Source organism: Equus caballus, chromosome X, assembly GCF_041296265.1.
Source record: "Equus caballus isolate H_3958 breed thoroughbred chromosome X, TB-T2T, whole genome shotgun sequence".
Taxonomy (NCBI): Eukaryota; Metazoa; Chordata; class Mammalia; order Perissodactyla; family Equidae; genus Equus; species Equus caballus.
In genome coordinates this window covers 22,483,075-22,504,460 of record NC_091715.1, presented here as the reverse complement: position 1 = coordinate 22,504,460, position 21,386 = coordinate 22,483,075, and positions in this window count along the sequence as shown.

The following is a 21,386-nucleotide window of genomic DNA, read 5'->3' as shown; positions in this document are numbered from 1 at the left end:
GCTTTTTTTCCTCTTATGTCTCATAGCTTTTCTAGGAGTATTCCCTGTTGTTGTTAATAGCCAGCAAAACCAGATATTATGACACTCATCTCTGGTGTGCTGAGTCCAAAGGATGCTTATAGTGGTAATGCTCCCCTACTCAGGTCCCCCCTTCCTTCAGGGAAGGTTTCATACCTTAGGATTGCTGCGGGGTGGCTGTGAGGCATCACAGCTTGCAAAGCCAGCATTTTTTTTCTCTCCAGAAAGGAATTTTTGCCTCTTCCACCACAGTCAGAACTGTGTCTTGTTGCGGGTGTTCTTTCTCTCCAGTTTTCAGTCCTTTCTCAGGGGTAATTATTCCCAGAGTAGTTGTAAATTTGTTGTGTCCAAGGGAAGAGGTGAGTTCAGAGTCCACCTATGCTGCCATCTTGACATCTCCTCTCTATACCTAAATTTCATATGCATTCCTAAATTACAGATAAATATAAATAAATAAAGAGAACGTAAGCCAAGTTTCATGTTTTTTTAGCACATCTATTGAACTGTCAGTTACTAAAATTTTACTTAGTTGATTACTACTATGAGTCACAGAAACTGCAATTTTATAATTTTTGTTTCTTCTTAGGGCCTTTCTGACTACACAAAGATTAAATATTGTTTTAATTAAAAAAATGTAAAGGTATTTAATATTTTTCATATTCATGGATACATTTGAAATGTCTCAAAAGGTAGATTACCAGATTTGAAAGAACTGCTTATTTATTTGACATGTAATTTATAAATAGAATTTAGGAAAGTGATAATCTATTTTTAAGGGGTAGAAATCATTATTTTTATTGATGGTATATTCAAATTTGTGATAATATACTGAACTTCATGCTTATATAAATTGGAGATACTTGAGGTATGCCATTAATTTTAAAATATAAATATTTCTACTACGATATTTATAAACCCATATTAAACTTATTTACATGAGTATATATTTATGAACAAAAACAAAAGCTCATATTTCAAATTCCAGAAAACAAGGAACTTTCAGAAAGCAACTTTTGAAAACACAATTAATTTGCAGAGCTCATATTCATGAATAGTTTAAAATTAGACATTCTAAAACAAACTAACTGCAAATCTAAGGCCCTAATCGGTTGCAATTGACATTTCTTTCTAGGTAAAATATTTGATTCCATAACTTCCATGCTATAGATATGAAAAAGTTTTAATAAATATGCATTAAAAAATGCAAGTGGGTCTCAAGAAAACAGAACAGTCAGTTCTCTAATTTGGCTTGGAATGAATTAGAATTATTCAGTTATTCTCACATCAGTATGTCAGAAATAATTGTTTTCAAATCAGCAAATGTCTAAAGTAAATTTCTTTGATTTTAAACAAGAACAACATCAGAATAAAACAACAACAAAACAAAAAATCAACATGAAGAATGCACTTTTCTATTGAACATTCACCTGCAAATGGAGAATATCTCTTATGTATTATAAAAAGGACACAGTATGAATTTATGCTCTCTCAGGCAATTGAACAAGAATGCTCAGCAAAGTTACCTCCCTGCAATCATTCAACAAATAGTATTGATGGCCTGCCATCTATGCAGCACCTGGTTTTGAGGCATTAGAGCACAGTCAGAAATATAATATCCAGTCCTTTTCCATAAGAAGTGTCAATCTAAACTGGGTATAAGTCATGACAATGGATGATATATCAATGTACAAGACCGAATAATAAAACTAGACAGCAGTATAAAGGATGGCTGCAAACACTATGTGATAAGTGATACAGTAGGTATGTACTCTAGAAACTCCAAGAAGGAAAATATCTTTCTTGGCCAGTTATGCATTATGATCTCATATCAGCCAATTCTGGAAGATTGGCCAAACATTTATTATATAAAGTTATTTGAAATCACGTATACAATTTATTCTTTGTAGACCTAGAAGAGTTTGGTTAAAAATAAAAATATCTGGTTTGATGTAACAAATAAGAGGACTTACCCTCTGTACTTTGTCAAATTCATGGGTATTCACTAAGTGTATGAAGGCTACCCTTCTTATTCATACAGGTGAAATACAGGGAAAATTTGTTTCTTATCCTTACCGATACCATCTTGTTTGGATTACTCAATTACCTGGAATTCCGGAAATGCCATTTTATGTTATTAATCTTAATATCTCTTTTCTTTATTTTGGTATTAGCTTTTATTAAAAAATTATTCTATTGATATCATATTGGCTTAGAACATTGTGTAAATTTCAGTCACTACATTTCATTTTCTGTATAGACTGTATTGTGTTCACCACCAACAGTCCATATTTTATCCATCATCATACATATGTGCCCCTTTACTCCTTTTGCCCTCCCTCTACCCCCTTGTCCTCTGGTAACCACTAATCTGTTCTTATCTATGTTTGTTTCTTTATCTTCCACATATGAGTGAAATCATACTGTGTTTGTCTTTCTCTGTCTGACTTAATTCACTCAGCATAATACCTTCAAGGTCCATCCATGTTGTCACAAATGGCATGATTTCGTCTTTTTCTGGCTGAGTAGTTTTCCATTGTATGTATATACCACATCTTCTTTATCTATTCATCCATTAATGGGCATTTGGGTTGCTTCCATGTCTTGGATATTGTTATTATGCTGCAATGGACATAGGGGTGCACATATCTTTTCAAATTATTTATTTCATGTTCTTTGGACAAATACCCAGTAGTGGAATAGCTAGATCACATGGTATTTCTATTTTTAATTTTTTGACAAATCTCCCTACTGTTTTCCATAGTGGCTGCACTAGTTTGCATTCCCACCAGCAGTGTATGAGATTTCCCTTTTCTCCACATCCTCTCCAACACTTATTATTTATTATCTTGTTAGTTATAGCCATTATGACAGGTGTGAGGTGATGTCTCATGGTAGTGTTGATTTGCATTTCCCTTATAAGTAGTGATGTGGAACTTCTTCTCATGTGCCTGTTGGCCATCTGTATATCTTCTTTGGGAAAATGTCTGTTCATATCCTCTGCCCATGTTTTGATTGAGTTGTTCATTTTTTGTTGTTGTTGAGTTGTATGAGTTCTTTCTGTATTTTGGCAATTAACTCCTTCTTGGATATATGATTTGCAAGTATTTTCTCCCAGTTGGTGGATTGTGTTTTTGTTTTGTTGATGGTTTCCTTTGCTATGCAGAAGCTTTTTAGTCTGACGTAGTCCCATTTGTTTATTTTTTCTTTGGTTTCCCTTGCCTGAGTAGACATGGTATTTGAAAACATACTGCTAAGACTGATGTCAAAGAGTGTACTGCCTATATTTTCTGCTAGGGGTTTTATGTTTTCAGGTCTTACATTCAAGTCTTTAATCCATTTGGAGTTAATTTTTGTGTATGGTGTAAGATAATGGTCTACTTTCATTCTTTCATATGTGGCTATCCAGTTTTCCGAACACAATTTATTGAAAAGACTTACTTTTCTCCATTGTATGTTCTTGGCTTCTTTGTCAAAGATTAGCTTTCCATAGATGTGTGGTTTCATTTCTGGGCTTTCAATTCTGTTCCATTGATCTATGTGTCTGTTTTTGTTCCAGTACCATGCAATTTTCATTACTATAGCTTTGCAGTATATTTTGAAGTCAGGGAGTGTGATGCCTCCAGCTTCATTCTTTTTTTCTCAGGATTGCTTTGGCTATTTGAGGTCTTTTGTTGTTCCATATAAATTTAGGATTCTTTGTTCTATTTCTGTGAAGAATGTCATTGGGATTCTGATTGGGATTGCATTGAATCTGTAGATTGCTTTAGGTAACATGGACATTTTAACTATGTTTAGTCTTCCAATCCATGAACATGGAATATCTTTCCATTTGTTTATGTTTTCTATGATTTCTTTCAATAATGTCTCATTGTTTTCAGTGTATAGGTCTTTCACCTCCTTGGTTAAATTTATTCCTAGGTATTTTATTCTTTTTGTTGTGATTGTAAATGGGACTGTATTCTTGATTTCTCTTTCTGCTAGTTCGTTGTTGGTGTATAGAAATGCAACAGATTTTTGTATGCTGATTTTGTACCCTGCAACTTTTACTGTATTTGTTGATTATTTCTAATAGTTTTTTGGTGGATTCATTAGAGTTTTCTATATGTAGCATCATTTCATCTACAAATAGTGACAGTTTTACTTCTTTCTTACCTATCTGGATTCATTTTGTTGTTGTTGTTAATTATTTTGGCTAAAACTTCCAGTAATATGTTGAATAAGAGTGGTGGGAGTGGGCACCCTTGTCTTGTTCCTGTTCTCAGAAGAATAGCTTTCCATTTTCACCATTGAGTAGGATGTTGGCTGTGGGTTTGTCATATACGGCCTTCATTATGTTGAGGTGCATTCCATCTATACCCATTTTATTAAAAAAAAAAAAAAATCCAACAATATGCTGCCCCAGGAAACACATCTCAGCTCTAAAGACAAATATAGGCTCAGAGTGAAGGGATGGAAGATGATACACCAATATCCCTTGCACCTAACATAGGAGCATCAAAGTCTATAAAGCAACTATTAACAGACCAAAAGGGAAAAGCTGACAGCAACACAACAATAATAGAGGACCTTAACACACCACTTATGTCAATGATATTAGCTTTTTAAATGTATTTAAAAGGCAGTTGAGATAAACTCAATGAGGTGGCGAAATCTACTTTGTGCTAGATTTCTAAATAAAGAATGTGATTCTCATTTTTAGAGATGTTTCTAATAGAAGGGTAGATTCTAAGTTATATATAATCCTCACTTTCTTTCACATCCAAAATCTATAGTTTTTCATCTTTGAAAAGCCCAATTTTATACATCTACATAGATAGGTTGTTTTTTTATTGAGTCCAAGGGATGTTAATACTCAACATCCATACCCTAGAGTAGAAATATCTATATTTCCTTAGACATTTATTGTTACCCTTCTACAGAAGTTTAATCTCTTAACCAAAGCTGCTAAGGATTCCTGCTTGCTTATTGCAAGAATAATTTCTACAAAACTTTCTAAACTAATTCAAACTGTTTGGATGTTAGAGGATGGTGGCCTTGGTTCATGATCAGAGATAGATTAATAAAGCCTCTGTGAGAATTGGGAAATTATAGAAATAATATTGTTTGTAATAGACAAGTGGCTTCTGTATTTCAGGGAAAATTAAAGCCACATTGAATAGCCTTCCAAGTCTAGAATAAAGGGATATATGTCTTTCCTGCAGAGGGTGTTAATCCTGGGCTGGAAGAAGGATATACTTAAGGCTATTGTTCAGATATAATCTAGACACAGTTGATCATGCTTAGGCTAAATCCTACCTCCAAAGATTTACTAACCATATAGTCCAGTACTAGTTAGCTAACCTGTTCCACTCTTTGTTTTCACATGTATAAAATGAGGATAAATTGCTCAAATCTCAGGGCTTAGTAAGAGGATTAAGTATATATCTATAAGAAAAGTAACTCCTTTTGTTCACTTATTAAACAGATATTTGCAGAGTGCCTAATAGAGATGCCTCAGTCATCAAGGATAGGACTGTTAGACAGATGAGGAAGTAAATGTCAATTGAAAGATGAATAGGATAAAGAAAATGTGGTATATACATACAATGGACTGTTAATCAGCCTTAACAAATAGGAAATTTTGCCATATGTGACAGCATGGATAAACCCGGAGGATATGCTAAGTGAAAGGACATATGCAGCACAATTCCACTTACGCAAGAAATCTAAAATAGTAAAACCCATAGAAACAGAGGGTAGAATGGTGGTTAACAGGGGCTGGGGGGAAGGGGAAATGGGAGTTTCTGTTCAGTGGGTATACAGTTTCAGTTATGCAAGACGAGTAAGTTCTAGAGATGTGCTGTACAACATTGTGCTTGTAGTTAACAATACTGTATTATGCACTTAAAAAATTTAAGAGGGTAGATCTCATGTTAAGTGTTCTTACCACAGAAAAAAAAGACAGGAGGAAACTTTGGGAGGTGATGGATATATTTATTATCTTGATTGTGCTGATGGTTTCAAAGGTGTATGCATATGTCCAAACTCATTAAATAGCATATATTAAAGATTTGCAGTTTTTATATACTTCAATAAACCAGTTAAAAATGAAAAAACAAGATAGATGAGGAAATTGTCTGCTAGGCAGAATGAGGAAACAGAAGAAGGGACTTGCTTAAGGGCACCCAAGTATTTCATTACAGGTGCTCACAGAGGCTGAGAGAGACGTAGGTTACTTCTATATCCTTTAATAGCTTTGTTGCAACATAATATACATACCATAAAATTCACCTAAGTGTACAATTTAATGAATTTTAGTATATTTACAGAGGTGCACCCATCACCACAGTCTAATTTTAGAACATTTCCATCACCCTCAAAAGAACCCCCATGACCATTTATATTCACTGCCATTCCCACCGCCAGTCCCAGGCAACCACTAATCTACTTTCTGTCTCTATAGATTTGCCTCTCATGAATATTTCATTTAAGTGAAATTATACAATATGCGGCATTTGTGTCCGGTTTCGTTGACTTAGCATATTGTTTTTTAGTTTCATCCATGTTGTAGCATGTATCAGCACTTTATTCCTTTTTATTGCCATTGTATTTCATTGTATGGGTCTCTACTTTTTATGTACCTTGGAAACTTTTAAAAATGAAAAAATGCCAAAAGATAATTACAAACACCACAGTATAATTTAAGTGCTTTATTATGACAAATTGACATCTGAGCATAGAAAGATGAAAATGTAGTCTATATGAATAAATGCACTTTGTTTTACATCAAAGTCTAAACTTGAGGCCTAACCGCCCCATCTCTTACACACACATACTACTATACTTTATTACTTAGTTAACATTTAGTCAGTAATTATTGAATGACTGTTACTGGTATGGATGCTTTAGAGAGTTTATATCATTTAATCTTCACAACAACCCTATGGGATAAGTTAAGTCAATTCTGAAATCAGACTCCGTCTGTATCAATGCTGGCCACTGACAAAGTGTGTGATCTTGGGCAAGGCACTTTAGTATCAATGCTTTAGTATCCACTATTAAAAAATGAGAATAAAAATAGGATCTAAGAATGGGTTTCTTGCAAAGGTCAAATTATACATACATAAGAATTCTTGGCACATAGAAAGAATAATTTTAGTGTTAGCTACTATCAATAGAAAAGGAAATTGAAGCTCAGAGTGTTAAGAAACTTTCCTGGGAAATACTGCAAATAAGCACTATTGCCAGGATTCAAACACAGGCAACATGACTCCAGACACCAACAACTTCCCATATGATGGGAGAAAACCTAGAGTCTAAATCATGGAGACAGAATTTAAATCCATAACTTCTTTTTCCTTAGGCTAGAAAACAAGCCTCTTGTAAAATACTGACTATGCATAGTATAATGGGTATTGAGTCCAAGAAGTTACTGATAAAATAAATATAATCACATATGCTTAAATTTGATGGGGCCTAGATTAACAATATTGGATTTTCGTTATACTGTTGAGATTATTTAAAGCTATTGTAGACTAAGAAAACTTGAATCTATAGAAGCAATTTAACAACTTTTTACTTAAGAAGTGATAAATGCTGAAATACCTGATGGTCCTGAGGGCTTCCTCACTAGATTTTTGCCTACAGCTTTAACTGATTGCAAATATCTTTTATGATCATTGCAGTTTGCTCAGAATCCTCCAGAGTAATTTAGTATAATTATTATTAGGAAATATTTTATGAATGAGCACATATTCATTAATCTGTGCATACCCCACAAAGGAAGACTCATTTTTACATTAATAGTTGTTTCCAAGGAAAAGTACTCTTGTATGTATTAGATCAATGAAGGAGTTATTAAATTGCTTTGCCCTATTGCTTTTCTTTGCAAAGCAGATAATGCAATTATTTTGAAGATATTTCCAGTTCCAATTTTAGTGAAGATATTTGGCATGGTGAGGCCAGTCACTGATTTATGTTACTAGTATCACTATTTAATTTTTTGCTAAGGAAAATTCGCCCTGAGCTAACATCTGCTGCCAATCTTCCTCTTTTTGTATGTGAGCCACCACCACAGCATGGTCACTGACAGATGAGTGTAGGTCTGTGCCAGGAACTGAACCCTGGCCATCAAAGTGGGGCATGGTGAACTTAGCTGCTAGGCCACTAGGGCTGGCCCTTATTATTATTTTTTAATTAATAAACTTTATTTTAAAGCAATTTTAGATTCACAGCAAAATTCAGTAGAAAGTAGAGAGTTGTTATATACCCCTGTCTCCACTGATATATATTTTATTAGCCAACTTTCTCTATGAAACTGATAAAAAATTGATATATTTGTTCTAAATTATTGTTTTTAAAAGTGAAATTAACTTCCTGTGATTTTGCTATACCCCTACACATTTCTGAACTTTAAAGGAAGCTTAATTATTTCTTAAACAACATTAATTCAGAATCCTGACTTAGTAATGCTTATGCCCTTCGCTGGCCCCTACTTCAACTCAAAACCTGTATTTAACTGGATGGGGCTACATCTCTAAATTGAAGTTGGTCAGAGTTTCAGTTTATATTTTGTTGAAAGATGTACCATCATTGTAAAATAAAAGGCTCTTTGGATTTTTTAAAATTTTGCAAGAGGATCTCGACTTCATCTCTTGAAAAGGAAGACCTGAAGTTTGTGACTTTTGAAAGAGAGTTTAAACTTTTATTTACTATAAAATGATGCATCCTGCCTTTGCACAGTAAGACATTTTTAGAAACAAACAAAAAAAGGATTTTATTTTTATTTTGTTTTCTGTACTATTTTTTGCTTGAAATGGTGTTTTCTTTTAGGACTTTTTGATCAGACAGTCATAGTAATTATGAGTGAAATGCACAAATCTCTATTTAAATGCTTTGTTGTAATTAAAAAAACAAATTCAAGAGAAAATGAAAAATGTATGTTAATCATGGGTAAACCAATATCTGGTGAAAATGTGTTGTATTTAAGAAAACTTCTAGGACAACTCAAAGAAAATGTTAGGCATTATTGTTACATTAGTTTGGAGGAACCAAAGAGAAATAAGTGTGTGCTAACGTACTTTGCTTTTTTACAGGGACAACATAGATACTGATATGGTTTAAAATATCAGTAGGACTAAATACATATTTGGATGCATCTTAATTTAAGGGCAAACAATATACGGGCAAAATAGAATGTTTAAACTTTAAACCAAGAAAATAAATCTTTTTTTAATTATTTTTTATTTTTTTAAAGATTGGCATCTGAGCTAACAACTGTTGAAGATCTTCTTTTTTTTTTCTGCTTTTTCTCCCCAAATCCCTGAAGTACATAGTTGTATATTTTAGCTGTGGGTCCTTCTAGCTGTGGCATGTGGGACACTGCCTCAACATGGCCTGATGAGTGGTGCCATGTCTGCACCCAGGATCTGAACCCTGGGCCACCAAAGCGGAGCACGCAGACTTAACCACTCGGCCACGGGGCCAGCCCCAAGAAAAGAAATATTGATCTAGTCCACAGAAAGCAGGAACAAGGGTAAAAATAAATGACAAAAAAAGTCAAAGAAAAAATATGAAATAAGGAAATTAAATATATCCTAACACATACAATACAAACATAATCCTTTAAAGTCACTGATTCAAAGACAGAATCCCATAGAAGAAATACTGCAAAAAGTCATGGAAAGTTGGAACATTTTTTAAAATGGGAAAAGATATATGTCAATCCAAAGAAGCTTGGGTAATGATTCCAATTATGGACAAAATAAAACTTAAGCCAAATACATTGTAAGAACCTGAGAAGGAATTCTAGGAATTCCAAACTTCTAAAAGGAAAAAAAAAAGAAAAAGAAGATATATCATCATAAACCTCTCTACACCTTAGTCTACAGCCTCAAACTATGTCAAACAGCATCTGAAAAACTGGAGAGAGAGTGGATTAAAAATGATATCATCAACTGTACCTGAAGATTGTTAATACATTCTTCTTGAAAAATAATAGATCGAGCAAACAAGAAATTAGCAGAGATTTTGAGATTTGAATACTACAGTTTGATTTTTAGATATGTATAACACTTCCTGGTAAGTATTGGAAACCTTTCAAAAATTAGACTAAAGTTTATAAAGCCTTAATGAAGTCCAAAGGATCAATATCAAATATCATATTCCCCGATTATAGTGCAACAAAATAGAAATTAGTAACAAAAGTTTAGCTTAAATATACCATTTTTTTGAAAATACTCAAACACATTCCAAAATAATATTTTGAATAAAATGAAATTATAAAAGAATATAACAAACATTTAGAACTGAATGACAATCAAAATATCACATGTCACAATGCATAGGACACAGCTCCAAAGTGTGTAGAGGGAATTTTATAGCTTCAAATTCATTGTTGGTAAATAAAAAATGTTAAAAATGAGCTAAAAATTTAACTTCAAGTGGTTTCCTAAATAGCAAGAGGTAAACTAAAAAAAACATAAAACAAGGAAAAGATAAGGGTAGAAATTAGTGACTAACATTAATACAGAAGATTAACATAATCAAAGGTTTTACTTTGAAAAGAGTAATAAAGTAGACAGACCTTTGGTAATGTAGTCACGATGAAAAAGGAGAGGATATAAATAAACAAAATGCAGAATGAGAAAAAAATATATATGCAATAAATAATTTAGAAAATAACCACACTTGCGAACATATACTAATATAGTTGAAAATACGGTAGAATTGTATCATCTCCTAGAAAAACGTAAAATGTCCAAATTGGTGTAAGGAGAAAGAGAGAACTTCAATAGGCCAATAAGAATCCAAGGAATTGAAATGGTCGTTAAGCCTTCTTGTCTCAAAAACCTCCAAGTCTGGAAGGTTTTACACGTGAGTTCTACCAAACTTTCAAGGATCAGTCATTTCTTTTGTCTCATGGACCAGAATACAAAAACAGGAGCACTTATGCCCTGATCATTTTATGAGGATGGTGCAATCCTGATTTCAAAATCATATCAGAACAATTTTTTTTCTTATGTAGATGCCAGCACCCCAAATAAAATATTAAATCAAATCTAAGAGCATAATAAAAATAATACAACATAATCAAGTAGAGTTATCCCAGAAATGCAAGAATGTCCTAACATCAGAAAATTTATCAATATTGTTTTCCACATAAGTAGATTAGAGGATTCGTACAATTATCTCAACCAGTACAGAATAGATATTTGATACAGTTCATCAATTTAAAATGGAAACTGCTATCAAGCCAAGAATATAAAGGAACTTCCTTATCTTGGTAAATTTGTATTATAATGTCCTACAGCAAATAGTCCACTTATGTGAGTAACTTTCATGCATTCTCTTTGTGATTTGGAACAAGGAAAGGATGTCTACTATCACTGCTGCATTTTAATCTAGGACAGGAAGACCTAGCCAATATTAAAGAAAGAAAACCAGTGATAAAAGTAATGGAAGACAAGACAATAAATTTGGCATTTTTTTGTGGATAAAATGATGATCGGCCTGGAAAAACCAAGAGACTCCAAACAAACTATCAGAATTCATTAAAAAAAAGTTCAGCTGCTATGTTGCTGATAACAAGATCATCCTATAAAAATGATCAGAAATAGCCAATTAGAACATATCATAAAAGAACAACTTGCCATTAGGAATCTAGGAATTTAAACAAAAACGAGATCTTTATAAAGAAACTTTAAAACCAATAAAGAACACAAAATATTCCATGCTCTTGATTGGGATGACATAATATTATAAAGATATCCATCCTCTCCAAATTAATTCATAAATTCAATAATATTCCAATCAAAATTACAGTTTGATGTTTGAGGAACTTGACAAACTCACTTTTACTCTAAAAAGTGTATGGATAAATGAAAATCCAGGAATAACTAGGCCAATTAAAAGTAAGAGTAAAGATGGAGGATTGACCATGCCAGATATTAAGACATAAAACAAAGTCACAGAAATACAGCCTGCTGTCAAAGCAAGAAAACTCAGCAAATGAAACACCAAAGTGCGTTCAGAGACAGGCATGGATAGGAACTTGGTACAGGTGTGAGGCACACATCAATGGAGAAGATGGATTGCTTAATTGATGGTATTGAGAAAACCAGATCACTATATGGAGTAAAATAAAACTGGGTTATTATCTACCACCACATGGAAAGATGGATTATAACTAGATTAAAGGCCAAAATTTGAATGGTAAAACAATAACATTGGTAGAAGAGCGTGATTCATAGGCAAGCAAGGACTCCTTAAAACTTCAAAAATATCAGGGCCAGCCTGGTGGCAGAGTGGTTAAGTGTACACGCTCTGCTTCTCGGCGGCCCCGGGGTTCACTGGTTCGGATCCCAGGTGCGGACATGGCACTGCTTGGCAAAAGCCATGCTGTTGTAGGTATCCCACATATAAAGCAGAGGAAGATGGGCATGGATGTTAGCTCAGGACCAGTCTTCCTCAGCAAAAAGAGGAGGATTGGCAGCACTTAGCTCAGGGCTAATCTTCCTCAAAACAAAACAAAAGAAAACAAAATATCAACCATAAGGCAAAAATGTGATGAATTTGGGCCAGTCCTGTGGCGCAGTGGGTAAGTTCATGCATGCCACTTCAGTGCCCCAGGATTTGCGGGTTTGGATTCTGGGTGTGGACCTACACACTGCTCATTAAGCCTTGCTGAGGTGGCATCCCACATACAAAATAGAGGAAGAGTGGCACCATGTTAACTCAGGGCCAATCTTCCTCACCAAAAAAAAAAAGTAAATTTGATTATATAAAAATTAAAAATTTCTATTCAACGATGAACACTGGACAAATTTAATTCACAGTTAGCAAAATGGAAAAATATACTTGTAATATCTAAAATCAAAAAAGGTTTTATCTTTTATGTAAAATAATCTCTAGCAAATAAAGAAGGAAAAGATAACTCCAATTAAAAAAAATAATAAACCAAAGATTTAAACAAGCAATTTACTGAAGAGAAAACCCCAAAAAAGTAACCAGCATGTGATGAGACTTTCTAAATTATTGTTAATTAGAGAAATAGAAATGGAAAGAAAACAAGATCACTCTACACCTATTAGACTGGCAATAATTAGAAAGCTGGATTGTGCCAAGTGCAGTCAGAGATCTGGGGACATAGAAACTCTCATCATTGCTTTTGAAACTGTAGACCAGTGCAGCCATTCAGGAGAGCAATCTGCACTACTTGGTAAAATTAAATATATACATACCTAAGCTTTAGCAATTTTGCAACTGTGTTTATATTCCAGGGAAATTTTCATAAAGGTACATAAGGGTACTCGCATAGGATGTTTATTGAAGTGGTGATGGTGTGCCTGGGAGATGCAGGCAGTCTGCGTGTCTCCCCCTGGGAGAGCGTTCAGGTAAAATGTGGTAGATATACAACTTGAAATACCATGAGCAGTTAAAAGCAACAGATTCGATGTACAAAGAGCAACTTGTGTAGATCTTAAAAGCATCGGTGGAAGTTAGTCACAAAAACTCATAAACAGAACATGAACTAAAATGTGTTGTTTTACTTTTACATGCATTAAAAGTATGTGCATACAAAACAATACACACTTTGCAAGAACATATATAAAGATACAATTTAAATGGTGACTGAAGGCAGGAGGAGAAAAGTGAGAGTAGGATATGAAGAAAAGGGGATATTATCCAAGCATTCAATCAATTAGTATGGACAAAATGGGTCCTTGTATTGGACGATGTACCACAAACTGAGTAAAATGATTAACTCGACTCACTCTACTTGAGGTACCTCTCTTTCTTCTCTTTGTCTCTGTCTCTCTATAGTTGTAACTCTAACTGGCTCTTTTAAGCAACAACAGAAATAATTAGATTAGTTGTATGATTTGTATGATTTTAGCACTAGTAAAACAATCTGAGCCTCCATTGAAATGGAAGCAGAGTGCTACCTAAATTACTAAATTAATTACTACCTAAATTACTATTCCTGGGGCTACTCCAGGCATCCTCCAGCACTTTTTTTCCTTAAGGATTCTATAGAGGTTTTATGTTATGATGGAAAGAGAGCTAACAAGCCGAATCCTGACTCTGCAGTGATGGGAGACAAAATTCTTGCACATACTTAGCCTCTGTGCTGGGCGTCTGCATGTTCGCTCTCAGATCCACTCTTGGCCCTTCTTTACTCTGTTTCTCAGGGATCTGACGTTGGTGTACTACATTTCCCAGGCAACCTTGCTTCTGATTAGGTTTAACCAATGGGTAGCCCTGATGGGACACTGGATGACAAGACCAGGGGAGGAACCAGACTATCTCTTCCCTTTCTCTGCTTAGGGTGGTGGCTCCAGCAGAGCCTGCATATCTCCTGTTATTTAAGCTCCTGCTGAGCATTTTCTTTTCTCTGGTCCCAGTTCCACCTGGGCCCTCCCCTCCATGGTAGCCCCTTCCTACAGGTTTCCACTTCTTGCTTGGATAGCCTCTCAGACATCACCTATTCCATAGTTCCAAGCCACCTTTTAGCAACTCTGTCTTCTGAGATCAACTAAAACAATTTCTTCTTTTTATTCCTCCAGCTCTAGGATTGGCAGGAGCTTCCTCTAGTTTTTCTTCTCTGGGTTTCCTCACTTTGCCTTTTGTCAGCCTCTCCAATACCTCTGCAACTAGTTCCCCATTTTAAATGACCTCTATTGAAGTGCTTGTTTTCCTGACTAGACCCTGACTGATACAACCTGGCTGCAAGAGAGTTTGTTGTGGGTATTAAATGAGATAGCAATAGTATTAATAAATTAATAATAAGAATGTTATTATTATTAAAGAGGTTTAATATGTTTACTATGTGCCAAGTACGATGCTGAGCACTTTACATGCATTTCATTATTTATTTTCTATTACAACCCTTTTGGAGCCCTATTATATCATCATTTAATAATAAGAAAATTGAAGTCCAAAGGATGACTTGCCCAATGTCATATAGATAGCCAATGATTCCTCTTAATAATGTGCCACATAAAGCATGTGGAACTTAGTGGCCACTATCATGATTCCTAAAACTATCTGTGGCAGTCAAAATGGAGACCCTGAATTTAGGTTCTTAAGGCAAACATTGAATGGTGACACTCCATGATTAGCACTTTTTAAGGGATGTCACATTTGCTATTACATCTTTTCTACCCTGAAGGATGTAAGACCATTTTTAGAATAAAACATTTAAAAATTTTACTCAAAATAGATCATAGACCGAGTTGTAAGGGCCAAAAATATAAAACTCTTAGAAGAAAACATAGGAGTAAATCTTCATGAGCTTGGGTTAGGTAATGGTTTGTCAGATATGATATCAAAAGCACAAATGACAAAAGAAAAAATAGATAAATTGAACTACATCAAAATTAAAAACTTTTCTACTTCAAAGGACACCATCAAGGAAGTGAAAAGAAAATCCACAGAATGGGAGAAAATATTTGTAAATCATGTATCTGACAAGGGACTGATATCTGGATGGAATATACAAACAACTCTTACAACTCAATTAGAAAGACAAATAACAAAATTTAGAAATGAGAAAAAGAGGCTGGCTTGTGGTGTAGTGGTTAAGTTCGTCTGCTCCACTTCCGTGGCCCAGGGTTTGTGGGTTCAGATCCTGGGTGCCGACCTACACACTGCTCATCAGGCCATGCTGTGGCAGCATCTCACATACATAATAGAGGAATATTGGCACAGATATTAGCTCAGGGCCAAGCTTCCTCACTGGCCCCCCGTCAAAAAAAAGAAAAGGATTTGAATAGATATTTCTCCAAAGAAGATGTACACGTGGCCAAAAAGAACATGAAAAGATGCTCAACATCTTTCGTCATTAGGGAAATGCAAATCAAAACCACAATGAGATACGACTTCACTCCTACAAGATCACTAGAAAAAAGATGGACAGTAACAAGATTTGGCTTGGATGTATAAAAATCAGCACTCTTGTACATTGTTGGTGGGAATGTAAGATGGTGCAGCTAGTTTGGAAAACTTTTTGGTAGTTTCTCAAATGGTTAAAAATAGAGTTACCACATGACTCAGCAATATACCCTAGGCATATACTCAAGAGAAATGAAAACATATGTCCACACACAAACTTGTACACAAATGTTCATAGCAGCACTATTTATAAGAGCCCAAAGTGGAAACAACCCAAATGTCCATCAATTAATGAATGGATAAACAAAGTGTGGTGTATCCATACAGTAGAATATTATTTGTCTATAAAAGGAATTAAGTACCAATACATGCACAACATGGATGAATCTTGAAAACATTGTGCTAAGTAAAAGAACTCAGTCACAAAAAAACCACATATTATATGATTGCATTTATATGAAATATCCAGAATAGGCAAATTTATAGAGACAGGAAGTAGATTAGTATTGCTTTAGGGCTGGGGTGGGGGAAGGAAGATTTGGGTTGACTGCTTACAGGTACAAGGTCTCTTTTAGGGTTGAATTCTATACTTTAAATGAATTGTAAGGTATGTGGCATATTTCAATAAAGCCATAGAAAAAGCATTGTGAATTAAATAAAGCTGTTTCAGGGTGCCAACCTGTTCAACTGAGTCCAACTTGTTCAATAATGTCAGATTCAGAGATTTTGACTTTGTAGAGGCCAGAAAAGTGACACAATGTGAGATTTATTTGGAAATATAAGAGGATAAATTTAAAAGGGGGAAATGGGATAAGGCCTTTTTGTTTAAATAGCTAATGAAAATAGGAATGAAGTAGATGTTATATGAAATGGTAAGGAAGAAATGAGATCTATGCTATGCTTTGAAATTATTAGGGCAATGGTGATGGTAGCACTGACAAAACAAAGGTTGGAGGGAGAAGTTTTCATTCATTTACTTGTTGGTTGGTTGTTTATTACGCTACATTCTAATTAGATTTTCAAGAGTCCATAACAACACGATGAGGAGAATGCCTGCTGCAGACTTGAATCTCTTAGGTGGCTTCAGATGACATTGTAGGGAGATATTTCTGACAGGTGAAATCGGGTTATGGCTGCCTCAACCTATTGATCCATCCAGAATTAATTTAGCTCATCCGGTTGGCCAGGTGGGTGGCCCCTTTCTATATTTACCACTCCTCTTGCTTTCTTTCTGAAGTTTCACGCTTCATTTAAGAAGGTGACTTAAGTGGTTTTGATAAGCATATAGCTGAATTTGACTTCCTGGTAGAACTTCCAAAAAGTTCTGAAGGTCAATTTAAAGGAGAATTTAAGCTGTCTTAAGTCATTAATAACAAAGACTTCTTTATTTCCCCCACAATGGGATTATTAGTAAAATTGCAATAGAGTCTAACATTTTAGGCTTTATGTACCAAGAGTTTTACACACAATCTAAAAATTAGAGGATGGGACTATAGCTCACAGGGCTCTGACTTGGCTGCAGACTGTAATCGTCTTCAAAGCATCACTAATAACTGAGGTTCTCTAATAAAGGTGTGCACATAAATCCAATTTTATAAACGTTTAATGAATACACTAAATGTGTTTTAATCTTTCTTCTTTTAGATAGTACAAGCCGTAACAATGAAGAGTAGTAGAATAAGTATACCTAAATCCTACTCGATGATTATGAAAAAAATCAAGTTCTTGAATTTTTAAAGGAGAAAGCTTTCATAAAGTTTTAAGAAATGATGCTCCACACTGTGATAAGTCCATAATTCGGCAAAAATGAAACATTTCATCTCAGAGATGGAATGACTGCACTGCATTTCTAACCTTGGGGACATGAATATGGATTAGGTTCATCAGTCAGGATAGATTCGAAGTTAGTGTTTCTGAACTCAATCGGACCTAACAATCTCTTTTAATAATAAATATTTTAATGCCTCATTTAATATCCTGAAATAAAATTTATGGATAATAGAACCTACTGACAAACATAAATTTTTAAAAGCGCTATAATACTCTAATATAAAGCAGACATAACTGCCAAACACTTTATTTTTTTTTTAAAAAACAAGGTATTTCAGTATGTAAATACTTAGGAATGACCATCCTAGAACACATAATGAGGTAGTCAGATGCTTGTACCTCTTCATAGAATCACTGGACTTGTGACAGCTATAAACTCCGACAGACACAGCTCTGCAGTGTGGGTTACTCAAATACCATGAGCAGCATTGACTTCATGGGCATAATTTTCTGGAAGAGTAAGCAACTCTTGGTAACATTCTGAAGAGAGCACAGCACAACTTTCCTCAGTCTACATGGAAGTTGCATTTCTAGAAAATTCAGGTTATTTTAAAACTTTACAAGCACACTTTGCGTTTCTATGTAAAATGGAGTGAGGCTGTCTATCTTCACATGTAAAAAGACTTTTCATGTTCATGAACATTCAGTGGGGATGTTTGAAAGTCACAGAGGCACAGGATAGTTCTTTACGTTTGAGACAATCTGGGGCATTTCTGGACCTCTGCCTGCTTCATTCTAGTAACTCTCCACCTCCATCACTCTGGTAACCTAAAACGTTCCCCAGGAGAGAGTGACACCAACCCTTTGAGAAAACCACTGATCCAAACAACTGTCAGCGTGAGATCTCCTTGAGACTTCTTAAGTTTATTGTTCAGATATATTTTTTAAATAGCCTAGAGTTATGTAAATGAGTAATTTTTAGCTTGGGAGATCCCTTGAATTGACTGAAGAGAGACAGATGGAGATTATCATAGAACCACTCTGATTTAAGTGAAGTAAATTGTCATTCATCAATGAATATTTGCGTTTCTTTAATTCTGCCTCTGAAATTCTTACGCTAGTCAACAACGTGTAGAAGCATGCAGTATCACTCTGAAAGATGATATTCTCAGTGGGGTATGATAAAATCAATTTATTTCTGAGAAGTTAAATCATTTTTTAAAGGGTATCAGCCTGAGGCTATAAAACAAAGTAGTTTGTTTGGAAAGCTAAGTGGTTAATTTTTTTTTAGTTAGTTGCCATCATTTATAAATTGTTATATTTTAAACAAAAGAAAAGTCTGACATATTTTTAAAACTTTTTAACTGTGGCCTACTGGACCCACAGCCACAGCCATTTATCAATGGGGTACACATCCTCCAGTTCACCGTAGTTTATATCACTTCCTACTGACCTTTCAACATGACCAACCTCAAGCACTGATTCACCTGCCTTCAAACCAGGGTGCAAGTAGCCCCGGGGGATAAATGAAATCTCCAATTAACTTAAAGGGAGTTTTGATGCTTTTGTCACAGGTCGTGGCTTTTTTTCCTTTTGTGTAACATAAGTAATACAGTTCTTTATAGGATACTTTGAAAATAGAGACTAATGCAAAGAAAAAAGTATGAAAGTCACCCTAAAATAACAATTGTTAGCATTTTAGTGTATGTGCATCCAATTTAACAAAAGAGCTCTTTGCATTTTTTTGTATCTAAATTCCAGTGGGATCTTAATTATGGCAAAATTTAAAGATACAGAAAAATACAGAGAGTCAAAATCAGACATTCCAGTGTCCTCCACTGTATTAGATTAGTCAGAGTTCTCCAAAGAAACAGAACCAATAGGATGTATAGATATAGATATAAATATTTATAGACCTCAATCTGTAGATATCTACATCTCTGTCTCTATTTCTATCTAGAAGGATTTTAAGGAATTGGCTCACACAATTGTAGAGGCTGGCGAGTCCAAAATCTGAAGGTTGGGCCAGCAGGCTGGAGACTCAAGGAATTGTTGATGGTGCAGTTCAAGTCTGAAGGTAGTCTATGGGCAAAATTCCCTCTTCTTAGGGGAGGACAGTCTTTTTCTATTAAGGCCTTCAACTGATTGGATGAGGCCCACCCACATAATGGGGGAGTAATCTGCTTTACTCAAAGTCTGCTGGTTTTGAAGTTAATCTCATATAAAAAATGCCTTCATAGAAACATTTAAAATAATGTTTGATCAAATATCTGAGTACTGGCCTGAGTACTGAGTAGTGGCCTAGCCAAATTGACACACAAAATTAACCATCCCACCCACCCAATATTAATAAATGCCATGTGAGATATTTTGTGGTCTGCATAGTGAAAGTGCTGTGGGATTCTCATGAGATAACATTTATTTTACCTTGGGTAAGAGAGTAGTGAGTGAGAAGGTGATATTATATTTGATGCTTGAAGGATGGATAAGAATTTGGCAGAAACCAGGAAGTTGGAAAGTTTTAATTGAAGGAATTATAGAATGAGGGGCCAAAATAAGCAAAATTTACTAAGTATGAAAGTATACAAGATGTAAGATGCTCAGAAACTATGATGGGACAAAAAGAAGAGTGTTCTGGTGTTAAGGCTGGAGTGCTGCTGGGCTTGAGATCTACCCCAGATTTGTGTTTTAGAAAACATTGGTAAAAACTTTTACAAACACTAGGGTTTTATACTAAAATAAGAAATTACTATGTATTTGAGATGTTTCAGTGGAAGTTGTCTGTTTTTGGATTTTTATCATTTGTTTCAGTTGATGGTCTTTTGGTGGTCTTTATCAACCAAGATTTAGGATGACCATATCTCTATTTTTCAAAGTAAGGGCAGTTAAGGGTTTTGCAGTCTGTACCACATTGTAAAATATATATTTTCCCCCAAAAGACAAGGCATGTAAGTATTTAAAATTCTCTTTTATCTATACTCACATTATTTGGAGAATCAGATTCGTAGTAAACAGATCTGAGGATCACTTGAAGAAAAGATTTTCATCCCCAAGGGAGAATCAGTGAAGATCTATTTATTCTTACAATATATGAGAATATATAAGCTTCTTATTTACTAATACTTTCCTCTTACATTATTATTGAATGATAATTAATTTGACCAAATAGTCTATATTTTTTTCAAAAAGTTACTCCTCAGAAACTGTCAAAGCATAGGGCTCAATCTAGCATTTAAAAAGTCAATAAAGCATAAAAGTTGGAATTTTTAATTTTCATTATTTGAAAACTAGACAAGGGTATGGAGAGGTGGGAGCATGAGTGTGCCTCTTTTAATCTGAGGATCCATATATTCCTGGAAACAATATGCCACGGGTTACTTTAAGGTCATAGATTTTGAGGAATTTGAGACTCATAATGAGGTTGAAAGAACATCACAATTAGTATTGTGGCAGAGTCTAAATCATCCTGGGATCAGAGTCTAATACCTCATGGACTTTCTAGGATATTCAAGGCTGACTAAGAAATGGCCAGTGTGGGGCCGGCCCGGTGGCACAGTGGTTAAGTGCTCACGTTCCGCTTCTCGGCGGCCCGGGGTTTGCTGGTTCGGATCTCAGGTGCGGACATGGCACCGCCTGGCAAGCCATGCTGTGGTAGGCACCTCACACATAAAGTAGAGGAAGATGGGCACGGATGTTAGCTTAGGGCCAGTCTTCCTCACCAAAAG